The sequence below is a fragment of the Lycium barbarum genome, chromosome 8 (assembly GCF_019175385.1).
Source record: "Lycium barbarum isolate Lr01 chromosome 8, ASM1917538v2, whole genome shotgun sequence".
NCBI lineage: Eukaryota > Viridiplantae > Streptophyta > Magnoliopsida > Solanales > Solanaceae > Lycium > Lycium barbarum.
This window is the reverse complement of record NC_083344.1, coordinates 73194012-73203650: the sequence shown is the minus strand read 5'-3', so window position 1 is coordinate 73203650 and position 9639 is coordinate 73194012. Positions and strand designations below refer to the sequence as shown.

The following is a 9639-nucleotide window of genomic DNA, read 5'->3' as shown; positions in this document are numbered from 1 at the left end:
ATTTTTCCCCTCAAATAATTTTTTACCCACTAAAATAACCCGACCCGACCCGATTTTCTTTTTTCCAACCAAGGGGTAATGGGTTGGGTCCGTATCACTTTGGTTGGAAAAAAAAATTTGGGTCGGGTCGGGTTGGGTTATTTTAGTGGGTAAAAAATTATTTGAGGGGAAAATAATTTTGAAGGGCTGGGATGATGCCACGTGGCAGCTCTTAGACATAAGGGTATAATTGACCCCATAGTATAACGGTAAGGGTATAATTGGCCCTAAAGTATAACGAAGAGTATGGATGAACTATTTCCCAAAGTTGAGGGGTAATTTTGGCCCTTTTTCGTAAAATAGTAAATCCTTAACTTTGTGACAAACTATTTTCGGTCACAATTAGTTTTTGACATCTTTTCTGATACAATTTAAGAAACATTTGGTCAACTTTTTAATTTTCCCGCAATATTTTTGTTTTTCCCACCCCAAACCCCTTTATCGTACATGGATAGTCTTTTATTTTTTCTCTCACTTCCGCAGAACTCTCTAAAAAGGAATTTATTTTTCTCCTTCAAAACAACAATGGTGATTTTCTCTTTCAAAGCAACAATGGCGAATTTTCAACACTTCTAGACTTCACAGGTTTGTATTTTCTCTGTTCACTTCATCCGTTTAGTTCATCTATAATGAATAACTTTTGGGTCTTTTAACTCTTGCTCCAATTTGTCTCCATTCTTCTTGAATAAGTTTTCTAAAGTGAATAATTTTTGGGTTTTGTTGTTAGGTCCTCTAATCTAAGTTAAAAAAACTCTGATTTAGGCTAAAATTGGTCTTTGGTCTTGATCAAACTATTAAATTGGGTCCTTTACTGAAGTGGGTTTGAAGTAATTTTTAAGCGCTTTGGTTCATTATTTAGTGTTTTATTCATTTGGGTTTCTACCATTTTTGTTCTTTAGCTAATGCTTGTTGGGTTTGTGCTTAGTTTTGTTGATATTTAGTTTATCAACATATGTTCAACTCATTTAGTGCAATTATTTTGATGTTTATGTGGTGTGAGTAGAAAATGAGTTGTACTTTATTCATATTTTCTGGTGTGAATGCATTATATTGGTTTCCATTATACGCAGTCTTCTTAGTTCTCATTTTGCTTTATTGTTAAACTTCTGCTGAATTCCTTTTCTGCGTTTTTTTTAATGTCTGGAAAAGACTGGAATTTTGTGAATATTGTGGTATGGATGCACTATGCTTATTTCCATTATGTTTGGTTTTATTATTCTCTTTTTTTGGATCAGGTTCTTCAACATTTAAGCAAAAGTCAAGCATATTCCTAGTGAAAAGATAAAAAAAAAGTACGCAATTTCAACTATTTTTCGTATTTATATAGTGAATGGTAATCCTTATTTCCATATTGGCCTTATATTTTTGCTTTGGTTGGAACTTTTATTGCATGCTAACACATATAATCGTTGAAAGTGCTTTCATTTAAATAGAAAACTTGTGACTTTTCTTATTATATTTGGATCTTGTGAAATTATTTTCCTTTTCGGCCAGAAACAACTTATCATCATTTAAGCTCTAACATGTATTTATCTTTGTGTCAGACAGCACAATATGAATAATTCTAATCGTGAGTGTATGTATGATAGAATATTGGAAGATGGATTTATAAATCCTAGGTTTATTGATGGGGTTGAGGACTTCGTTGCATTTGCTAAAAGACATCCACAATGCATGGATGGTGGAAAGTTAAGATGTCCTTGTAATCATCGTAAGTGTCGCAATAAAAACATTTTGGATGAGTTTACAGTCATGTCACATCTTGGGACTTTCGGCTTTGTACCGGGTTATTACTGTTGGTATCACCATGGAGAAAGTTATCCATATCCAAGCGTGCTTAATGATCATCTAGGAGAAGCTTTGGGTGAAACTGTGAATTCTCAGTCTGATAATGCATTTTGGTCTATGGTTTTTGATGTTGTTGGGCCTTCTTATGATGGCAACTTGGAAGAAGACCCAAATCCAATAGCACAACATCTTTATGATTTTCTCAAAGCGTCAGAACAGGAAATTTGGGCGGGAAACCCACACAGACATTCACAATTATCTGTCGTTGCTCGTTTATTGAATCTAAAGGCAGAACATCATTTTTCTGAAAGGTTGTATGATGAGTTATGTCAATTTCTATCAGAATTGATGCCAACTGACAACATAATGACAGATAGCTTCTATAGTACCAAAAAGCTAATGCGAGGATTGGGTTTGCCGGTAGAGAAGATTGACTGTTGCAAAAATAGTTGTATGATTTATTGGCGTGAAGATTGTGAACTTGTCAATTGCAAGTTTTGTGCTCACCCTCGATTCAAGAGATCAAAACATCGACGTTCCAAGCAGCAGACTAATATTCCTTATAAGCAGATGTCTTATTTTCCTTTGACTCCACGTCTGCAAAGGTTGTATGCATCTAATGCTACTGCAAAGCATATGAGATGGCATTCTGAGCATGAAAGGGATGGTTTCATGCGTCATCCCTCAGACGCTCCTGCTTGGAAGCATTTTGATCAGGCATATCCATGTTTTGCATCCGAAGTAAGAAATGTTAGATTGGGTTTGTCTACTGATGGGTTTCAACCGTTTGGTCAATCAGGCAGACCATATTCTTCTTGGCCTGTGATAGTTACGCCATATAATTTGCCACCCTGGATGTGCATGAAGGATGATTACTGTTATGTCCCGTATTTTCATACGTCGGGACGTTTTAAAATAAGCGCGACAAGTTAAAGGCAAGACTATCTTAAGATATGAAGTAGAGATTTTAACTTCCGGTTTCGCGTCGAGTCACAATTTATTCACAATTCTCGTGTGGCATTAAACTAGTAATGGAAAATTGGTATTAAACTAACCATAATTGGATTAATAAGTGGGATTGGAAACACCAAAAATCAGTCCATTAAATGGACAAAGCTAGCCATGTAGCTTGAGTGGAATAGTCAATGGTTATTGACCCAAAATAATGTAAGGCACATGGCCAAGTCATGGAGGGAACATAGACAAAACAAAAATCTGATTCCATAGCACTAACAAACTCATTCCAACATCAACAAGTCAAGAAATATAGTGATAGAGAGAGAGAGTCTCTCGGCTAGAGCTAGCCGAGAGTGAAGGTGCCAACTTCTCCAAAAAAATTCAGTTTTTCCTAAGCAATCCAACTCCATGGAAGGTGTGTTAACATGTAGCATCCATTGATATAGCAAGAACAAGTGTTAAAATTCAAGTAGTGAAAGTGAAGGCTAGCCGATTGAAGTGTCAAGATTGAAAGGTAAGAATGTTTGTTGTTCTTGTGTTGCATGATGATTTGAATGTATAGTTCATGCATGTTGTTGTTGGATTGTGGTTGTAGTTGAAGTAGAGAGTGAGCCGTGTGTGAGGTGAGTTTATGACTGATTTCATTGTGCATGTATTGTTAGTGAATTGAATATGTATCAACATATGTAAATGAACAAAGATTGTGGGAGTTTGGTTGTGATGTTGCATGTTGGCTATTGGACTGTTTTTGCTCGAATTTAAAATGAATCATGTGTTGAAGATTCTGATGAAGTCATGCTTAATCTTGTTGAATATGTATTGGAAATGAATTGAATGCATTGTAGTTGGATAAACGAATGAAAATCATGAAGTTGGAGTAGTTGTGATGAAACCGGGTAGGGGGCTGTTTTGGACGAATTCATGGACTGTTTTGGGCTATAATTTGATTGTTGTTGTTGTGGACATTGTAGTGTATTGTATGCATGTTGAATATGTAAATTAAGGTGTTCAAGAAACGAATTATGTTGAGGGGTAAGGGCAGTCCAAAAACCGTGGACAGTTTTAGGGATTAGAAGTGAAATTGTGTGTGTTGAATGTTGGTTTTTGTTGCAAACGTGTAGTGAATGTAAAATGCCATGATTCAAGTTAAAACTGAACTGATTGTGGGCTGTTGTAAGAGTGAAGATGATGCTAAAACAGTTCCAAGATTTCATGAAAGTAAAGTCATGAAAAGTGTTGTGTTGTTGCAAGTTAAAACTGGAAAATTGCTAAGTAAGAATGGAAATGATGTGTGTGTTGGGTTGCCGTGTGTATGAGACTGTTTTGGGTGGTGTAGGGACTGCCCAAGTTCCCTAAGTCATGCTTAAACAAGTTTTGATCAATATATGAAAGAACGACTAGTCATGTTAGCTTGTAACGCTAGTTGGGTTAAATGCGAACGAAACGTCGTTTAATTGTTAGAAAGGAGTTGTGAATGTCACAATACGTGTTGAATGCCCTTGTAGACTAATTGTAGTTCTTCACATCTTGATATAGGATAAGTATTGTTGGGCAGCAAGTACAAGTTAGAATACAACTAAACGCAAAAGGTATGTAAAGCCTATTCCTTCTTTCTTTTGGCATGTCCTAGACGTAAGAATGAAACGATATGAATTTTGGGGTAAATTCTATTCTCTAGTTTCATGTATGGCTTATGAATCTATATTTCACTAATGTTATTGTCATGTACCTACAGTATGAGTGACTAATGAACGATGCATGAAAGTTCCTATACTTAAAGAATTGCACAACTAAAGACATACTTGACTTCCAAAAGCTATACCATATTAAAGTGACATATGTACATGAAGTCTAAAACGTTTCTTGTAATAGTTTGTTATGAGACTTGAAATGAACTGAAGGTGAACATTATTTTGACACTTAGAGCGGGTTAGTTGCTTATCCCTTGAGTCTAAAAAGATGATTTGCATATATGTGGTTGCTTATTATTCTGCTCGTGCTTACCGCTATATCCTTCACTGAGTCCCGGGCCACGGTACGTTTTCGTGCGCACATTTATTATATTAATCACCGAGCCCCTCACTAGAGGGCCGAGACACGTTATGTATATATATATGATGATGATATGATGATGTGATGATATGATGATATGATGTTATGGAGATGATGGTGGCCAGGAGGGCATATTCCTTATTACCGAGTCCCTCAGGAAAGGGCCGGGATACGTCTATGTTTATGTTATGATGCTATGATTTTAAATTACCGAGTCCCTCATAAAAAGGGCCGGGACACGTCATGTATGTTTTATACAGAATGATTATGCAGCTTTGACTACAAAACTCTATAATAGCAATGATATGAGAATGATACAGATGAAATATGTTCAAAGGCAAGTTTTATGAAATTCTGTTGTTGCAATGCATCCTATGTACCGTGTCTCAATATAAGTCTATACTATGTTTCAAGCTTTACATATTCAGTACATATTCCGTACTGACCCCCTTCCTTCGGGGGGCTGCGTTCATGCCCGCAGGTACAGACGCTCGCTTTGGAGATCCGCCAGCTTAGATCATCTTTCAGCTATTTTGGACTGCTCCTTTGTTCCGGAGCTAGCTTGTGGTATAACCTCCTTATGTTGTGTCCGTATGTGTTTATTTGGGTACGGCGGGGCCCTGTCCCGCCACATAATACGGTCGTTACTCTTAGAAGTCTGTGGACATCGGTGTGGGTCTGTTTACAGTTGTTGATGCGTTTTATGTTTTGACTTAAGTTTGGGGCGTACCCAGTCGTAATGGCAGCCTTGTCGGCTTGCATATGTGTGTATGTTTGGTATTTTGTATATCGTGGCAGCCTTGTCGGCTTGCTTAGGAATATATATAAATGTTGTTGTTTGATAAGTGCAACTCCTCGGGAGATGGATACCTAAGGCATACAGAACTTGACAAATCTAAATAACTCCCTATCTTTTTATACACAAATGAGATCAGAACATGCTAATTGTAAATGACTATAGTTAACATATAATATGAGTGCCCAATTCGGGCACGAGTCACGGCCTACGGGGTTGGGTCGTGACAATTACATGTTTTTATCTGTGATTATTCCTGGTCCAAAAAACCAAAAACAAAAAGTTGATGTCTTCTTGCAACCCCTCATTCATGAGTTAAAAGAATTATGGGAGGAGAGAGTCCAAACATATGATGTTTCAAGTAAGAATAATTTTCAAATGAAAGTTGCATTGATATGGACAATAAGTGATTTTCCAGCGTACTCAATGTTGTCGGGTTGGAGTACAGCAGGAAAATTAGCTTGTCCTTATTGCAAGGAAGACTCAGATGCTTTTTCACTACCCAATGGTAGAAGGGTCTCACGGTTTGACAATCATAGAAAGTTCTTACCATCGGATCATCCGTGGCGAAGGAACAAAAAATGGTTCAAGAAGGGCCAAACTGTACATAAAGTTGTATCAACTGAACAATCGGGTTTACAAATACTTAGGGAGATTGAAGATTTGGGGCTCATGAAAGTCACAGAACTTGGTTCTGATGCGATAAATGCAAGAATCTCAAAGAATAGTGGTTGTGGTTGGAAGAAAAGAAGTATATTTTGGGACTTGCCTTACTGAAAGACAAATCTTATTAGGCATAACCTTGATGTGATGCACATAGAAAAGAATGTGTTCAATAACATTTTTAACACCTTGATGAATGTCAAGGGGAAAACAAAGGACAATGCAAAATCTAGAGCAGATTTGAAATTACTTTGCCATCGTCCAGAGTTACATCAGGATGAAAGTAACAAAAAGTATCCAAAAGCTTGTTATATGTTAGACGATAATGCAAAAGAAGTGCTTTGTAAGTGGTTGCAAGAGTTGAGATTTCCTGATGGTTATGTGTCTAACATGGGAAGATGTGTTGACATGAACAAGCTTAAAATATTTGGTATGAAGAGTCATGATTGTCATGTGTTTATGCAACGCCTAATACCTATTGCATTTCGAGAACTGCTTCCACAAAATGTGTGGCAACCATTGGCAGAGTTGAGTCTTTTCTTTAAAGATCTCACCTCTACTACAATAACAGAGGAACAAATGGGACAATTAGAAAGAAATATTCCTCTCATCTTGAATAAGCTTGAACGTATTTTTCCTCCTAGCTTCTCGGATTCTATGGAACATCTTCTTATCTATTTAGCTTACGAAACAGGTTTAGCTGGCCCAGTTCAATACCGATCGATGTATCCGTATGAGAGGTAAATCAAATTAATTATATATTATAAGATATGTAAATGAACCCAAATATCATATTTGACATACTTATTTAATGTATGAAGGAATCTCCGAAGGTTGAAGAATAATGTCAAAAATAAGAATAGAGTCGAAGGTTCTATGTGCAATGCATGTCTGGTTGAAGAAGCATCATCGTTTTGTGCGCACTATTTTGAGTCGCACATTTCGACAAGGAATAGGAAAGTGCCATGAAATTCAGATGATGGTGGGGTGGGAGAGGGTCATCCTGAAATGCTTTCTATTTTCAAGCATGCTGGTAAGGGTTTTGGTAAGAAGAAAAAAAAGAGGTTAGATGATAAAGAATATCATGCAGCTCGCACATATATTCTGTTGAATTGTGATGAAGTGAAACCATATATAAAGTAAGTTAATCATGATTCAAATATCAATATCACTTACATTTGATATTGTTAAATCAAATTAGCTTTCTTTCTTCAGAATTTATGAAGATAACTTGAGACAAATTCAACCATACATTCAAGATAGCGAGATTGATACTAAACTTGAAACAGAGTTTGCATTTTGGTTTGAGAGATACGTAAGTATTAATAGGTTTACATTATTATTTTTGTCCATAAAATATAAACTATATGCATTCTTAATTACTTATAATGTCAATAGGCACGTGATCCTTCATCCGGCATCAACAATCAAATCATGAAGGATCTTGCAGAAGGGCCATTGCATAAGGTTCAACCCTTTAATGGATATGTCGTAAATGGTTACAAGTTTCACACCGAAGAATACGGTTCAAGTAGATCTATAATGACTAGTGGTGTATGTATCAAGGGCTCTAGCCACAGTGCAGATGATATGGATTACTATGGTCGATTGGTAGAGATTTTGCAGTTAGAGTATCCTGCATTACCATTTAAGCGAACTGTGTTATTTAAATGTTCTTAGTTTGATCCAATACCAAAACATGGTACAAGAGTACATCCACAATATAACCTTGTTGATGTTAACAAGAGAAGGACCTTTAACAAATATGAACCATTTATTATGGCTGTGCAAGCTACCCAGGTGTATCTTGAAACATATCCTACTCTAAAGAGGACAGGGAATGAATGGTTGGCTGTTTGCAAGATAAAGGCACGCTCAGTTGTAGATGTTCCAAACATAGCAGAGCAACCTCATACATTGAGCTATCCAGCTTTTCAAGAGGATGATAGTCAAGTGCATGAAATTGATTGTAATGCAAATGAAACACTTCAAACACTGAATGATCCAAATCGTGTGCTCGTTGACATGGAGGAGGCTGATGAGGAAGAGGAAGAGGAAGAGGACGAGGACGAGGACGAGGAGGAGGATGAGGACGAGGACGAGGAGGAGGATGAGGATGAGGATGAGGATGAGGATGAGGATGAAGATGAAGAGGAGGAGGAGGAGGAAGAGGAGGAAGGAGAGGAAGAAGAAAGTGACTAAAAGTTTGTGTGTTTTAATGAGTCTGATTTTGAATGTACCTTTTAATGAATTTGGTCAGTAAGTCAAGCTAATGTTATTGTAGAAAATTCAGATTGTTTTAACTTTAAGTAATCGTACGTTATAAGCAGTTTTCACTTTTTTAATTATGTCCTTATATCTTGTAATTTGTGTTGGACATCTAATATTTTGTATCTACAAAATGAACTAATATAATTTGAAAGCTAGTTTCTTTATTTTCCAAGAACTTTGTTGCTGCAGTTGTTAAACTTTATCATGTTCTGAATTATTTCATTAGTTGTTTTGTTTTTATTCAAAGTTGTGCAAGGCATAGGTAATTGACACTTAAGATTATGAGTGATTCGCCATCATCAGTTGCCGGTGTTCCTTGTACTCCTACTACTCCAAGTACTCCAGATATCTCTATTGGGTCTACTAGCGGCTCATCGACATCTAGTCAGTTGGTCATCTCAGTTGTAGGAGAAAAGTTAGAAAATCTGTTTTTGTATAAATGGTTTTAGGTTTTTAAAAATATAAATATCAAGAAATGTGTTATTTATTTGTTGTCAATTTTGTTTTAGGTTTGTTCCTAATGGTCATTCTATTTCAAAGAGCATCACAGAAACATTCAAGGAACGACAAGATGCTACTGGTTACTCATGAAAGGATGTTAGTGAATCCACTCGTAAATTCTATTGGCATGAATTTGTGGTAATTATTTCTCTACATTAAAAACTTATATATAAAAACTTAGAGAAAAAAGTTACTATTTTTAAGAGAAAAAAAGTTACTATTTTGATTAGAGAAAAAAGTTACTATTTTTTTTTAGAGAAAAAGGTCACTGTTCTGATCAGGGAAAAAGTTACTTGTTTTGATTCAAGGGAAAATTACTAGATCGTGAAGATTAAATCTGTCGAATATGTGATTAACTTCGTCCCTCACCTAATTTCTGTTTTTTAAGGCTTATTAGAATCTACCCTGCCCTGTTTTTCTTCAAAAAAATGGTGTTTATGTCACTGATCGAATTGTTTTCCACAAATTATATCAGTGGAACCCTTCTGAGACTATCATAATCGAACACACCTGGGGTAAAGTGGCATCCACCTTATACTCTAAGAAATTGCACCGTTGGCGAAAACGTCCCA

General features: G+C 36.3%; 1 long non-coding RNA gene across 1 annotated transcript; it reads left to right on the top strand.

The window, feature by feature from the left end:
- Positions 1 to 510: 510 nt before the first annotated feature.
- Positions 511 to 9195, top strand: LOC132605937 (uncharacterized). Its single transcript, XR_009569505.1, has 3 exons — positions 511 to 624; positions 8814 to 8981; positions 9076 to 9195. It is a non-coding gene; the product is annotated as an uncharacterized LOC132605937 (long non-coding RNA).
- Positions 9196 to 9639: the final 444 nt, after the last annotated feature.